Source organism: Cololabis saira, chromosome 20, assembly GCF_033807715.1.
Source record: "Cololabis saira isolate AMF1-May2022 chromosome 20, fColSai1.1, whole genome shotgun sequence".
Classification (NCBI taxonomy): Eukaryota; Metazoa; Chordata; class Actinopteri; order Beloniformes; family Belonidae; genus Cololabis; species Cololabis saira.
Genome location: NC_084606.1, coordinates 2,394,516 through 2,412,558, shown reverse-complemented (window position 1 = coordinate 2,412,558; position 18,043 = coordinate 2,394,516).

The window sequence follows — 18,043 nt, the reverse complement described above, 5'->3', positions numbered from 1 at the left end:
TTAAGAGTTTCCCAGATTGTGGATGGGGAGGTCTCCTCATTTTTGTTAGTCTCACAAAAGAAAGAGATAGATTCTGATACATACTGACAGAATATTTCATCTGATAGTAGGAGAGGATCCAGCCATCAGAAACTAAATTTTTTCAGCCTTAACTCAAAGTGGAGGTCAAGAATCACAGTCGAGTGATCTGATACTGTTATTGGCGAGTATTCAGTGGAAGAAATTGACGGGATAAGATGAGAAAAAGGAGTATTGTCGCAGAGATGGATACATATGTCTCCAAGGATCAATATACCCGAATTGATCCATGAAGTTAATGAGTGTCTGTGACATTTTTGAGTGGGAGATGGAGATGGGCCGAGAACTAGATCTATCCAACATCGGGTTAAGGACACAGTTCATGTCCCCTCCTAGTATCAGCATATGTGAGTTTAAGTTTGGAGTTGAGGACAGCAGAGATTTCATAAAAATATGATCGTCCCAGTTAGGTGCGTATATAGATGCTCTAACTACCGGCTTCTTCAGATTTAACATCTTGTATTTGTACATATTGATAGCGCTCATCAAGATAATCTTTTAACCAGATATTAACCATCCCTCTGATACCATAGCATTCTAGTTTCTTAATTAATAACTGTATCAAAAGCTTTACTAAGATCTATAAACACACCAGCTGAATTCTCGACAGTCGTTTGCTGTGGCAATCTGCTCGATTAGGTTTACCACTGCCATTGAGGTGGACCTGTTTGTTCTAAAGCCGTATTGTTGGCCGCATAATAAATCATGTTTATCAATGAAGTTGTCAAGTCTGAGCACAAACAATTTTTCTAAGATCTTGGAGAATTGTGGGAGCAGGGAGATGGGTCTGTAATTTGTAAATAAGTGGCCATCTCCATTTTTATATATTGGAATTACTTTTGCTGTTTTCATCTTATTGGGGAATATGCCCGTATGAAAAGATTGGTTACATATATGAGTCAATGGTTTCACAATACGGTGTATAATATCTTTTACTAAGGACATGTCTATTCCTGTCCAATCGGTGGACTTTCGATTTGTGCATTTTCTTACAATATCAATGATTTCACATTCCTCAACATCCCTGATAAAAATGGAGTGCAGATTGTTTTGCATTGTATCTCCAGTATTCAGCATCCCAGTCCCATTTATCTGTTCTTCAATTTCCTTGGCCAGATTGACATTTACAAAGAAAGCGTTCATTTGAAATTCATTTGATATGTCAATGGCTTTATTAATGATTACATTGTCATCTTTTACAAAGTAGTTAGGAATTGCAGTTTTCCCTTCACCTTTTTTAATTACCTTGTTTAACACCTTCCATATTTCCTGTGTATTACTCCTATGAAGTTCCAGTAATTTATGGTTATAGTCCTTTTTGTTTAATCTCATAATACTTCTTAATTTATTTTTATAGGTTTTGTATTATTTTCGGCTTCTTTAGTTCTTAGTTTTAAAAATCTTCTGTATAGGGCATTTTTCTTCTGAAATGCATTTTCTATACGTTTTGTAATCCATGGCTTGACCACATGGTAGTACTTTCATGTATGTTTCCTTTGTGGGCAATATTTGTCATAGGATCACATTAGTGTTGATAAAAACGCATCATAGGCCTTATTCGGATCACAATTCTCATAGACCTCATTCCAAGTTTGATGACTGAGCTCTAAATCAAGAGTGGCAATGGCTTCTAATGATCTATGTCTGGTATAGATACATGCATTTACCATTTTTTCTTTCCTTGTCTTAAAGACATTTGGAAAAATCGCGAATACAGGAAGATGGTCACTTATATCATATAGAAGAAGACCAGCTCTGATGTTATTTTCAATTTTATTTGTAAATATGTTGTCTATTAGCGTGGCAGTATCAGTGGTAATTCTACTGGGTTTTGTGATTAAAGGGAAGAGACTGTTGCTATACATAGCAGTGATGAACGCTACAGTTCTACTGTTGCCATGTGGGTTTAATAAATCAATATTCGTATCACCACATATTATTTTCACCTTATTGTCACTGACCTTGTGTGTGAATGTGTTTGAATGTGTTTGAATGGTGGTGGTGGTCGGAGGGGCCGTTAGGCGCGATATGGCAGCCACGCTTCCGTCAGTCTGCCCCAGGGCAGCTGTGGCTACAATGTAGTTTACCACCACTGGTGAGAATGTGTATGAATGAATAATGATTTCTGTAAAGCGCTCTGGGTGCCTAGAAGGGCGCTATATAAATCCAATCATTATTATTATTATTATTATTATTACCTTATCCCACATGCAAGCCATCTGTTCATTAAAAATGTCCACTGAGGTTCCTGGGGCTCTATATACACAACCTATGACAATATTTGCCCTTTTATCAAGTTCTATTTCAATTGTTATACTTTCCAGGATATTCTCTACAGTTTTTGACATAGATTTCACAATACTACATCTTAGAGCAGTATCAATGTAGAGTGCAACCCCACCTCTCGTTTTGCCAACTCGATTTGTTGTGAACAGCTCGTACCCATCCAGTTATACATCATTAACTTTATCCTCATTTAGCCATGTTTCAGATACAGCAATTACATTCAATTTTTTGAACTTACACAAGTAATCCTTAATCCTTTCTAGATTCCTATGAAGACTTCTACTGTTAAAATGTATTACTGATAAGGCATCTTCCATTTTTACATGGCTGTTAAATTCATTCTCTGTATAGTACTCACAATTAATGTTAACGGTATTGTAGAAGTGGTTCTCAGGGTCAATATCAATTTCCCTGTCATATATTTTATGGTCAGTGTTGTCACATGTATTATAGTTCAGATGATCATAGCCTTTGGACTGCCTCTGTGGGTCTTTATACATATTTTCAATCTCCTCGTCAGATTGCTCGTCTCCCGATGAAGACGTGAAGTACTCATTGGACTCAGTCATAAGTCAATGTAGGTCCCTGTTCCCCATTTTGTCGCCCATAGTCCCCCAGAGAATATTGTCCGTGTTGCAAGCATGCTTTAAAAAAAAGTGGAAAAAAAGGAAAAATAATGGCAGTGTCGTCAGCTGAGCTGGACAATCATGTGAGAAAAATAGAGCCACAGTTTATCGGTATTTTTCCAAATCCTTGAGTTCTTTGATTGTAATAACTTTGGACTGCTCACCATTCGGTCGTATCATCACCTTGCAATTTCATGTCCACATACCATTGATCTTTTCTTTATTCCTTAGCAGGCGTGCGTGCCTGGCGATGTCAATGATTATTGACAATGATTTTAAGAATATGTCTCTTCAATCTAAATGTTACTCAATAATTGATCCTAAAGAAAGGCCACCCAGTGTATGCCTTCACAAAAGTATATATGAAAAAAATAAATAAAAATAAAAAAATATGTGCATAAAAACAAATATATTAGACCCATGGCCATCTTTTAAATAATTCCCTTATTCAGTTAAGTTTCACCTTTAACAGTTGCCCTGAGTGAATATTTGGCTACTTTGCATCAAAATGTGTTTTCCCTGAAAAGAGTAGGAGCACAGTGTAAGGCAATTGTGACACATTTGGCAGTTTTATAAACAAAATAAATATTAACTTCCCTGAGTTAGAGGTAGCTTCATGTAAGTACAACCATTCATTTACTTTCTAGGACAATCCGACTCATTGATAAAGTTAGGCTTAAAATTAAAATTAAAATATTACAGTAAAGTGTCCGAGTGCATAACAGACTCAGTTTACCACAGAAAATTGTCTTAAGACGGATTCCCCTTGTCCCTCATCGCTCAAGAGTGTGGTGTAGCCAGGACGTTGGCTCCAGGCCAACACACAGCCCCGCTAGCGGCTAGGGGGTAGCGCGGAGCGCGTTAGCACCATGCTAGTCAGGCCTCAGGCCTCGGACCCCGTTTATAGTTGGCCGCAAAGGTCGTTGCCTCTTCGGGGGATGCAAACCTCTTCTTTTCTCCACCGTCCAACGTAACTTGCAGGCGGGCCGGGAAGAGCAAAGCCGGCATGAGGCCGAGGTTATACAGCTCAGTCATGACGGCCCGATACTTAGCTCATTCCTCAACAACCTCGGCAGCGTAGTCTTCGAAGATTTGGACCGGGGTCCCTCGGTACTGAATTTTCCCTCTCCTTTTGCGGGCCTCCCGGATGATGGTATCCTTAACCTGGTAGCGGTGGAGGCGAACAATCACCGGACGAGGCCGCGACCCAGGCTGTGGCTTGGCTATTAGTGACCTGTGCGCCCGGTCGAGCTCAGGGGGGGATGTGAGGATATCGTTGCCGAGTAGTTCAACCAAGAGTCCGGAAAAGAAATCTGTAGGTCTGGGACCTTCAATTGATTCCGGAGGCCGATAATCCGAATATTATTTCTGCGGCTCCGGCCCTCAAGGTCTGCCGCTCTCGCTAGCAACTTTGCATTGCTACCTGCTAACTCCGGGCATCTCGTCTCTAGTTCTTGTATACGCTGGTCATTTAGGTCGGCGTTAGCTTCCAATGAGACGATGCGCTGCCCATGATCCGTTACCGTGGAGTTGAGTTTATCCAGTCTCAGCTCGAGGGCAGCGAAGGAGTTTTTGAAGTGGACATATAAGTTACTGCATTTAAATGCATTTATTTGCCCTCTGGTGGACACATAAAGTACTGCATTTGAATGCATTTATTTGCCCTCTAGTGGACACATAAATTACTGCATTTAAATGCATTCATTTGCCATCTAGTGGACACATAAAGTACTGCATTTAAATGCATTTATTTGCCCTCTAGTGGACACATAAATTACTGCATTTAAATGCATTAATTTGCCCTCTAGTGGACACATAAATTACTGCATTTAAATGCATTTATTTGCCCTCTAGTGGACACATAAATTACCGTTTTTAAATACATTTATTTGCCCTCTAGTGGACACATAAATTACTTTATTAAAATTACATATTTGCCCTCTAGGGGACATATAAGGTACTACATTTAAATGCATTCATTTGCCCTCTAGTGGACATATAAATTACTGCATTTAAATGCATTTATTTGCCCTCTAGTGGACACATAAAGTACTGCATTTAAATGCATGTATTTGCCCTCTAGTGGACACATAAATAACTGCATTTAAATGCAATTATTTTACCCTCTAGTGGACACATAAATTACTGCATTTAAATGCATTTATTTGCCCTCTAGTGGACACATAAAGTACTGCATTTAAATGCATTTATTTGCCCTCTAGTGGACACATAAATAACTGCATTTAAATGCAATTATTTTTCCCTCTAGTGGACACATAAGTTACAGCATTTAAATGCATTTATTTGCCCTCTAGTGGACATATAAGGTACTGCAATTAAATGCATTTATCTGCCCTCTACTGGACACATAAATTACTGCATTTAAATGCATTTATTTTCCTCTAGTGGACACATGAAGTACTGCATTTAAATGCATTTATTTGCCCTCTAGTGGACACATAAGTTACTGCATTTAAATACATTTAATTGCCCTCTAGTGGACATATAAGTTACTGCATTTAAATGCATTTACTTGCCCTCTAGTGGACACATAAATTACTGCATTCAAATGCATTTATTTGCCCTCTAGTGGACACATGAATTACTGCATTTAAATGCTTTTTTTGCCCTCTAGTGGACACATAAATTACTGCATTTAAATGCATTTATTTGCCCTCTAGTGGACACATAAATTACTGCATTTAAATGCATTTATTTGCCCTCTAGTGGACACATGAATTACTGCATTTAAATGCTTTTTTTTCCCTCTAGTGGACACATAAATTACTGCATTTAAATGCATTAATTTGCCCTCTAGTGGACACATAAGTTACTGCATCTAAATGCATTTATTTTCCCTCTAGTGGACTTAAACGGTACTGCATTTAAATGCATTTATTTGCCCTCTAGTGGACATATAAGTTACTGCATTAAAATTACTTATTTTACCTCAAGTGGACACATAAATTACTGCATTTACATGGATTTATTTGCCCTCTAGCGGACACATCAATTACTGCATCTAAATGCATTTATTTGCCCTCTAGTGGACACATAAATTACTTTATTTAAATGCATTTATTTGCCCTCTAGTGGACACATACATTACTGCATTTAAATGCATTTATTTGCCCTCTAGTGGACATAGAAGGTACTGCAATTAAATGCATTTATCTGCCCTCTAGTGGACACATAAATTACTGCATTTAAATGCATTTATTTTCCTCTAGTGGACACATAAATTACTGCATTTAAATGCATTTATTTGCCCTCTAGTGGACACATGAATTACTGCATTTAAATGCATTTATTTGCCCTCTAGTGGACATAGAAGGTACTGCAATTAAATGCATTTATCTGCCCTCTAGTGGACACATAAAGTACTGCATTTAAATGCATTTATTTGCCTTCTAGTGGACACATAAATTACTGCATTTAAATGCATTTATTTGCCCTCTAGTGGACACATAAATTACTGCATTTAAATGTTTTTTTTGCCCTCTAGTGGACATATAAGGTACTGCATTTAAATGCATTTATTTGCCCTCTAGTGGACACATAAATTACTGCATTTAAATGCATTTATTTGCCCTCTAGTGGACATATAAGGTACTGCATTTAAATGCATTTATTTGCCTTCTAGTGGACACATAAATTACTGCAATTAAATGCATTTATTTGCCCTCTAGTGGACATAGAAGGTACTGCAATTAAATGCATTTATCTGCCCTCTAGTGGACACATAAAGTACTGCATTTAAATGCATTTATTTGCCTTCTAGTGGACAAATGAATTACTGCATTTAAATGCTTTTTTTGCCCTCTAGTGGACATATAAGGTACTGCATTTAAATGCATTTATTTGCCCTCTAGTGGACACATAAATTACTGCATTTAAATGCATTTATTTGCCCTCTAGTGGACACATAAGTTACTGCATTTAAATGCTTTTTTTGCCCTCTAGTGGACATATAAGGTACTGCATTTAAATGCATTTATTTGCCCTCTAGTGGACACATAAATTACTGCATTTAAATGCATTTATTTGCCCTCTAGTGGACACATAAGTTACTGCATTTAAATACATTGAATTGCCCTCTAGTGGACATATAAGTTACTGCATTTAAATGCATTTACTTGCCCTCTAGTGGACACATAAATTACTGCATTTAAATGCATTTATTTGCCCTCTAGTGGACACATGAATTACTGCATTTAAATGCTTTTTTTGCCCTCTAGTGGACATATAACTTACTTTATTTAAATGCATTTATTTGCCCTCTAGTGGACACATGAATTACTGCATTTAAATGCATTTATTTGCCCTCTAGTGGACACATGAATTACTGCATTTAAATGCTTTTTTTGCCCTCTAGTGGACATATAAGGTACTGCATTTAAATGCATTTATTTGCCCTCTAGTGGACACATAAAGTACTGCATTTAAATGCATTTATTTGCCCTCTAGTGGACATAAAAATTACTGCATTTAAATGCATTTATTTGCCCTCTAGTGGACACATGAATTACTGCATTTAAATGCTTTTTTTGCCCTCTAGTGGACATATAAGGTACTGCATTTAAATGCATTTATTTGCCCTCTAGTGGACACATAAAGTACTGCATTTAAATGCATTTATTTGCCCTCTAGTGGACACATAAAGTACTGCACTTAAATGCATTTATTTGCCCTCTAGTGGACATAAAAATTAATGCATTAAAATACTTATTTGCCCTCTATTGGCCACATAAGTTAGTGCATTTAAGTACATTTATTTGCCCTCTAGTGGACATATAAGTTACTGCATTTAAATGCATTTATTTGCCCTCTAGGGGACATATAAGGTACTGCATTTAAATGCATTTATTTGCCGTCTAGTGGAAACATAAATTACTGCATTTACATGGATTTATTTGCTCTCTAGTGGACACACAAGTTACTGCATTTAAATGCATTTATTTGCCCTCTAGTGGACACATAAAGTACTGCTTTAAAAAAATGTTTGTCCTCTAGTGGACACATAAATTACTGCATTTACATGGATTTATTTGGCCTCTAGTGGACACATAAATTACTGCATTTAAATGCTTTTTTTGCCCTCTAGTGGACACATAAATTACTGCATTTACATGGATTTATTTGGCCTCTAGTGGACACATAAAGTACTGTTTTTAAATGCATTTATTTGCCCTCTAGTGGACACATGAATTACTGCATTTAAATGCTTTTTTTGCCCTCTAGTGGACATATAAGGTACTGCATTTAAATGCATTTATTTGCCCTCTAGTGGACAAATAAATTACTGCATTTAAATGCATTTATTTGCCCTCTAGTGGACACATGAATTACTGCATTTAAATGCTTTTTTTGCCCTCTAGTGGACATATAAGGTACTGCATTTAAATGCATTTATTTGCCCTCTAGTGGACACATAAAGTACTGCATTTAAATGCATTTATTTGCCCTCTAGTGGACATAAAAATTACTGCATTTAAATGCATTTATTTGCCCTCTAGTGGACACATAAATTACTGCATTTACATGGATTTATTTGCTCTCTAGTGGACATATAAAGTACTGCATTTAAATGCATTTATCTGCCGTCTAGTGGACACATAAAGTACTGCATTTAAATGCATTTATCTGCCGTCTAGTGGACACATAAAGTACTGCATTTAAATGCATTTATTTGCCCTCTAGTGGACACATAAATTACTGCATTTAAATGCATTTATTTGCCCTCTAGTGGACACATGAATTACTGCATTTAAATGCTTTTTTTGCCCTCTAGTGGACATATAAGGTACTGCATTTAAATGCATTTATTTGCCTTCTAGTGGACACATAAATTACTGCATTTAAATGCATTTATTTGCCCTCTAGTGGACATAAAAGGTACTGCATTTAAATGCATTTATTTGCCCTCTAGTGAACACATAAATTACTGCATTTAAATGTATTTATTTGCCCTCTAGTGGACATATGAATTACTGCATTTAAATGCATTTATTTGCCCTCTAGTGGACATAGAAGGTACTGCAATTAAATGCATTTATCTGCCCTCTAGTGGACACATAAATTACTGCAATTAAATGCATTTATTTGCCCTCTAGTGGACATAAAAGGTACTGCATTTAAATGCATTTATTTGCCCTCTAGTGAACACATAAATTACTGCATTTAAATGCATTTATTTGCCCTCTAGTGGACACATGAATTACTGCATTTAAATGCATTTATTTGCCCTCTAGTGGACACATAAATTACTGCATTTAAATGCATTTATTTGCCCTCTAGTGGACATATAAGGTACTGCATTTAAATGCATTTATTTGCCTTCTAGTGGACACATAAATTACTGCAATTAAATGCATTTATTTGCCCTCTCGTGGACATAAAAGGTACTGCATTTAAATGCATTTATTTGCCCTCTAGTGAACACATAAATTACTGCATTTAAATGTATTTATTTGCCCTCTAGTGGACATATAAGGTACTGCATTTAAATGCATTTATTTGCCCTCTAGTGGACATATAAGGTACTGCATTTAAATGCATTTATTTGCCCTCTAGTGAACACATAAATTACTGCATTTAAATGTATTTATTTGCCCTCTAGTGGACATATGAATTACTGCATTTAAATGCATTTATTTGCCCTCTAGTGGACATATAAGGTACTGCATTTAAATGCATTTATTTGCCCTCTAGTGGACACATAAAGTACTGCATTTAAATGCATTTATTTGCCCTCTAGTGGACACATGAATTACTGCATTTAAATGCTTTTTTGCCCTCTAGTGGACATATAAGGTACTGCATTTAAATGCATTTATTTGACCTCTAGTGGACACATACAGTACTGCATTTAAATGCATTTATCTGCCCTCTAGTGGACACATAAAGTACTGCATTTAAATGCATTTATTTTCCCTCTAGTGGACACATAAATTACTGCATTTAAATGCATTTATTTGCCCTCTAGTGGACACATGAATTACTGCATTTAAATGCATTTATTTGCCCTCTAGTGGACATATAAGGTACTGCATTTAAATGCATTTATTTGCCTTCTAGTGGACACATGAATTACTGCATTTAAATGCTTTTTTTGCCCTCTAGTGGACATATAAGGTACTGCATTTAAATGCATTTATTTGCCCTCTAGTGGACACATAAATGACTGCATTTACATGGATTTATTTGCCCTCTAGTGGACAAATAAAATACTGCATTTAAATGCATTTATTTGCCCTCTAGTGGACAAATAAATTACTGCATTTAAATGCATTTATTTGCCCTCTAGTGGACACATGAATTACTGCATTTAAATGCTTTTTTTGCCCTCTAGTGGACATATAAGGTACTGCATTTAAATGCATTTATTTGCCCTCTAGTGGACAAATAAATTACTGCATTTAAATGCATTTATTTGCCCTCTAGTGGACACATGAATTACTGCATTTAAATGCTTTTTTTGCCCTCTAGTGGACATATAAGGTACTGCATTTAAATGCATTTATTTGCCCTCTAGTGGACACATAAAGTACTGCATTTACATGGATTTATTTGCCCTCTAGTGGACAAATAAATTACTGCATTTAAATGCATTTATTTGCCCTCTAGTGGACACATGAATTACTGCATTTAAATGCTTTTTTTGCCCTCTAGTGGACATATAAGGTACTGCATTTAAATGCATTTATTTGCCCTCTAGTGGACACATAAAGTACTGCATTTAAATGCATTTATTTGCCCTCTAGTGGACACATAAAGTACTGCATTTAAATGCATTTATTTGCCCTCTAGTGGACATAAAAATTACTGCATTAAAATACTTATTTGCCCTCTAGTGGCCACATAAGTTACTGCATTTAAATTCATTTATTTGCCCTCTAGTGGACACATAAAGTACTGCATTTAAATGCATTTATTTGCCCTCTAGTGGACACATAAAGTACTGCATTTAAATGCATTTATTTGCCCTCTAGTGGATATAAAAATTACTGCATTAAAATACTTATTTGCCCTCTAGTGGCCACATAAGTTACTGCATTTAAGTACATTTATTTGCCCTCTAGTGGACATATAAGGTACTGCATTTAAATTCATTTATTTGCCCTCTAGTGGACACATAAAGTACTGCATTTAAATGCATTTATTTGCCCTCTAGTGGACACATGAATTACTGCATTTAAATGCTTTTTTTGCCCTCTAGTGGACATATAAGGTACTGCATTTAAATGCATTTATTTGCCCTCTAGTGGACACATAAAGTACTGCATTTACATGGATTTATTTGCCCTCTAGTGGACAAATAAATTACTGCATTTAAATGCATTTATTTGCCCTCTAGTGGACACATGAATTACTGCATTTAAATGCTTTTTTTGCCCTCTAGTGGACATATAAGGTACTGCATTTAAATGCATTTATTTGCCCTCTAGTGGACACATAAAGTACTGCATTTAAATGCATTTATTTGCCCTCTAGTGGACACATAAAGTACTGCATTTAAATGCATTTATTTGCCCTCTAGTGGACATAAAAATTACTGCATTAAAATACTTATTTGCCCTCTAGTGGCCACATAAGTTACTGCATTTAAATTCATTTATTTGCCCTCTAGTGGACACATAAAGTACTGCATTTAAATGCATTTATTTGCCCTCTAGTGGACACATAAAGTACTGCATTTAAATGCATTTATTTGCCCTCTAGTGGATATAAAAATTACTGCATTAAAATACTTATTTGCCCTCTAGTGGCCACATAAGTTACTGCATTTAAGTACATTTATTTGCCCTCTAGTGGACATATAAGGTACTGCATTTAAATTCATTTATTTGCCCTCTAGTGGACACATAAAGTACTGCATTTAAATGCATTTATTTGCCCTCTAGTGGACACATAAAATACTGCATTTAAATGCATTTATTTGCCCTCTAGTGGACAAATAAATTACTGCATTTAAATGCATTTATTTGCCCTCTAGTGGACAAATAAATTACTGCATTTAAATGCATTTATTTGCCCTCTAGTGGACACATGAATTACTGCATTTAAATGCTTTTTTTGCCCTCTAGTGGACATATAAGGTACTGCATTTAAATGCATTTATTTGCCCTCTAGTGGACAAATAAATTACTGCATTTAAATGCTTTTTTTGCCCTCTAGTGGACATATAAGGTACTGCATTTAAATGCATTTATTTGCCCTCTAGTGGACACATAAAGTACTGCATTTACATGGATTTATTTGCCCTCTAGTGGACACATAAATTACTGCATTTAAATGCATTTATTTGCCCTCTAGTGGACACATGAATTACTGCATTTAAATGCTTTTTTTGCCCTCTAGTGGACACATAAATTACTGCATTTACATGGATTTATTTGCCCTCTAGTGGACAAATAAAATACTGCATTTAAATGCATTTATTTGCCCTCTAGTGGACAAATAAATTACTGCATTTAAATGCATTTATTTGCCCTCTAGTGGACACATGAATTACTGCATTTAAATGCTTTTTTTTGCCCTCTAGTGGACATATAAGGTACTGCATTTAAATGCATTTATTTGCCCTCTAGTGGACACATAAAGTACTGCATTTAAATGCATTTATTTGCCCTCTAGTGGACAAATAAATTACTGCATTTAAATGCATTTATTTGCCCTCTAGTGGACACATGAATTACTGCATTTAAATGCTTTTTTTGCCCTCTAGTGGACATATAAGGTACTGCATTTAAATGCATTTATTTGCCCTCTAGTGGACACATAAAGTACTGCATTTAAATGCATTTATTTGCCCTCTAGTGGACACATAAAATACTGCATTTAAATGCATTTATTTGCCCTCTAGTGGACACATAAAGTACTGCATTTAAATGCATTTATTTGCCCTCTAGTGGACATATAAGTTACTGCATTTAAATGCATTTATTTGCCCTCTAGTGGACACATAAAATACTGCATTTAAATGCATTTATTTGCCCTCTAGTGGACAAATAAATTACTGCATTTAAATGCATTTATTTGCCCTCTAGTGGACACATGAATTACTGCATTTAAATGCTTTTTTTGCCCTCTAGTGGACATATAAGGTACTGCATTTAAATGCATTTATTTGCCCTCTAGTGGACAAATAAATTACTGCATTTAAATGCTTTTATTTGCCCTCTAGTGGACACATGAATTACTGCATTTAAATGCTTTTTTTGCCCTCTAGTGGACATAAAAATTACTGCATTAAAATACTTATTTGCCCTCTAGTGGACATAAAAATTACTGCATTAAAATACTTATTTGCCCTCTAGTGGCCACATAAGTTACTGCATTTAAGTACATTTATTTGCCCTCTAGTGAACATAAAAATTACTGCATTAAAATACTTATTTGCCCTCTAGTGGACATAAAAATTACTGCATTAAAATACTTATTTGCCCTCTAGTGGCCACATAAGTTACTGCATTTAAGTACATTTATTTGCCCTGTAAGTGGACACATAAAGTACTGCATTTAAATGCATTTATTTGCCCTCTAGTGGACATATGAATTACTGCATTTAAATGCATTTATTTGCCCTCTAGTGGACATATGAATTACTGCATTTAAATGCATTTATTTGCCCTCTAGTGGACATATGAATTACTGCATTTAAATGCATTTATTTGCCCTCTAGTGGACACATAAGTTACTGCATTTAAATGCATTTATTTGCCCTCTAGTGGACACATGAATTACTGCATTTAAATGTGTTTTTTTGCCCTCTAGTGGACATATAAGGTACTGCATTTAAATGCATTTATTTGCCCTCTAGTGGACATAAAAATTAATGCATTAAAATACTTATTTGCCCTCTATTGGCCACATAAGTTAGTGCATTTAAGTACATTTATTTGCCCTCTAGTGGACATATAAGTTACTGCATTTAAATGCATTTATTTGCCCTCTAGGGGACATATAAGGTACTGCATTTAAATGCATTTATTTGCCGTCTAGTGGACACATAAAGTACTGCTTTAAAAAAATGTTTGACCTCTAGTGGACACATAAGTTACTGCATTAAAATTGCCTATTTGCCCTCTAGTGGACACATAAATTACTGCATTTACATGGATTTATTTGGCCTCTAGTGGACACATAAAGTACTGCATTTAAATGCATTTATTTGCCCTCTAGTGGACAAATAAATTACTGCATTTAAATGCATTTATTTGCCCTCTAGTGGACATATAAGGTACTGCATCTAAATGTTTTTTTTGCCCTCTAGTGGACACATAAATTACTGCATTTAAATGCATTTATTTGCCCTCTAGTGGACACATAAATTACTGCATTTAAATGCTTTTTTTGCCCTCTAGTGGACATATAAGGTACTGCATTTAAATGCATTTATTTGCCCTCTAGTGGACACATAAATTACTGCATTTAAATGCATTTATTTGCCCTCTAGTGGACATATAAGGTACTGCATTTAAATGCATTTATTTGCCGTCTAGTGGACACATAAATTACTGCAATTAAATGCATTTATTTGCCCTCTAGTGGACATAAAATGTACTGCATTTAAATGCATTTATTTGCCCTCTAGTGGACACATAAGTTACTGCATTTAAATGTATTTATTTGCCCTCTAGTGGACATATGAATTACTGCATTTAAATACATTTATTTGCCCTCTAGTGGACACATACATTACTAAATTTAAATGCATTTATTTGCCCTCTAGTGGACATATGAATTACTGCATTTAAATACATTTATTTGCCCTCTAGTGGACACATAAAGTACTGCATTTAAATGCATTTATTTGCCCTCTAGTGGACACATAAGTTACTGCATTTATATGCATTTATTTGCCCTCTAGTGGACACATAAATTACTGCATTTAAATGCATTTTTTTGCCCTCTAGTGGACACATAAATGACTGCATTTACATGGATTTATTTGCCCTCTAGTGGACATATGAATTACTGCATTTAAATGCATTTATTTGCCCTCTAGTGGACACATAAATTACTGCATTTAAATGCATTTATTTGCCCTCTAGTGGACGCATAAGTTACTGCATTTAAATGCATTTATTTGCCCTCTAGTGGACGCATAAGTTACTGCATTTAAATGCATTTATTTGCCCTCTAGTGGACACATAAGTCACTGCATTTAAATGCATTTATTTGCCCTCTAGTGGACACATAAATTACTGCATTTAAATGCATTTATTTGCCCTCTAGTGGACACATAAAGTACTGCTTTAAAAAAATGTTTGCCCTCTAGTGGACACATAAGTTACTGCATTAAAATTACCTATTTGCCCTCTAGTGGACACATAAATTACTGCATTTAAATACATTTATTTGCCCTCTAGTGGACACATAAATTACTGCATTTAAATTACTTATTTGCCCTCTATTCGAGATATAAATTAGTGCATTTAAATGCATTTATTTGCCCTCTAGTGGACACATAAATTAGTGCATTTAAATGCATTTATTTGCCCTCTATTCGAGATATAAATTACTGCATTTAAATGCATTTATTTGCCCTCTAGTCGATACATAAATTACTGCATTTAAATGCATTTATTTGCCTTCTAGTGGACATATAACTTACTGTATTTAAATGCATTTATTTGCCCTCTATTAGAGATATAAATTACTGCATTTAAATGCATTTATTTGCCCTCTAGTGGACACATAAATTAGTGCATTTAAATGCATTTATTTGCCCTCTATTCCAGATATAAATTACTGCATTTAAATGCATTTATTTGCCCTCTATTCCAGATATAAATTACTGCATTTAAATGCATTTATTTGCCCTCTAGTGGATATATAAATTACTGCATTTAAATGCATTTATTGCCCTCTAGTGGACATATAATTTACTGCATTTAAATGCATTTATTTGCCCTCTAGTGGACATATAAATTACTGCATTTAAATGCATTTATTTGCCCTCTAGTGGACACATAAATTACTGCATTTAAATGTATTTATTTGCCCTCTAGTGGACATGAAAGGTACTGCATTTAAATGCATTTATTTGCGCTCTAGTGGACACATAAAGTACTGCATTTAAATGCATTTATTTGCCCTTTAGTGGACATATAAATTACTGCATTTAAATGCATTTATTTGCCCTCTAGTGGACACATAAATGACTGCCTTTAAATGCATTTATTTGCCCTCTAGTGCAGTGATTCTTAACCATAGGGCGCGGCCCACACTTGGGCCGCGAGCGCCATCTAGTGGGCCGCCAAAAAAAATTCAGTTTTGTACGTGTGGGCCGCGAGGGCCGCGGGACTGCATAGCAACTCCCGACCAAATGAGGAGAAGAAGACACTCAGCTAGCTGTACGTGTAATAGTAAGAGAAATGGTGTGTCTTTACAGCGAAAATCCTTCATTTTGCACAGAGTAGGTTTAGATCCGCCAGGATTAGGGATCGATTAATTGGGTCTGCGCCCAGAGCGAGCGAGCACGGCGTGATCATTTATCCCGAGGCGTCCCCGCGGCCGGGGAGGTCGGCTGAGGCTGCCGCTCGGGCGGTGGGCTCCGTCGTTACTGGTGAAAGATGGTAGATGTAGATGCGTGGGCTGTCGTGTCTGCTGGACTGGACTGTTCGGGCTTTTTCGAAAAAGCATCGGAAAGTAACAGCTGCAGCGCGACCAGAGAGCTGCGGTGCGGGCTGTGCCCGTCGCAGCTGATCAGGCTCGGATGAACCCGACACACTGAGTCCTGACAACTTATGAATGTAAATAACTTAAAGTAAAATCAAACTAAGTTTTGTCCTCGCTGTATTTTTAAATATGCAAACCGGAATGGACAGATTAATCCTGGTTCAGTCTTCCCACTGGGACAAAACCAGTGTCTCATACGTTCAGAGACCGTGGCGTTCAAAGTGCGAAAGTGAAACGCCACTGAAACAAAACACAAAGTTTTTCATCAAACATATCCACTCAAGTCTGAACTGAAGTCACTGAAAATAAGCTGACCATCTTAAACATGTTTGGGTCCAGATACAGCTGTGAAGCAGCTTTCTCCACAGTGAACATAATTAAAACTAAATATCGTTTCAGGCTCATCAATGAGCACCTCCACATGCATATGAGAACCTGACACCATCCAGCCCAGATTTAAAGTCCTGACAGGAGAAATTAGAGCTCAGTTCTCTCACTGAACGACAGAGAGTGGGGGCATAAGATTCTAACAGGGGAAGGGGAAGACTGCAAAACTGTTAAAATGTTAAGATGTGTTTATATTAATTTAGTATAAAAATGTGTTGAGACAATTAACAAAGAAAAGGGGAAATTCAAACTGCTGGTAGAGAAATAAAATAAGATAGCAATTGAAAAATAAAATAAAATCTACTTTATTTTTAAGAGAAAAAAATATGTTTAATTCAAGTTACACAAGTTAAGTGGCAAATATGTACTTTTTTTAATAAAACAGTCAGATGCAGATGTTGATACAACTATGAGGCTACTTGAATATATATATATATATATATATATATATATATATATATATATATATATATATATATATATATATATATATTATGATGTTCTGGACCTTCGCTTGAGTAAATTTTCTCTAAATGGACCTCTTAAAGTTTTAGTTGAATACCCCTGCTATACAGTGTTTATATTTAATGGGCCCCGGGCCACTCTGTACTGAAAAAATTGGGCCCCAAGGTCAGAAAGGTTAAGAACCCCTGCTCTAGTGGACACATAAATTACTGCCTTTAAATGCATTTATTTGCCCTCTAGTGGACATATAAATTACTGCATTTAAATGTATTTATTCGCCCTCTAGTGGTCACATTAGTTACTGCATTCAAATGCATTTATTTGCCCTCTAGTGGACATATAAATTACTGCATTTAAATGCATTTATTTGCCCTCTAGTGGACACATGAAGTTACTGCATTTAAATGCATTTATTTGCCCTCTAGTGGACACATAAATTACTGCATTTAAATTTATTCATTTGCCCTCTAGTGGACACATAAATTACTGCATTTAAATAGATTAATTTGCCCTCT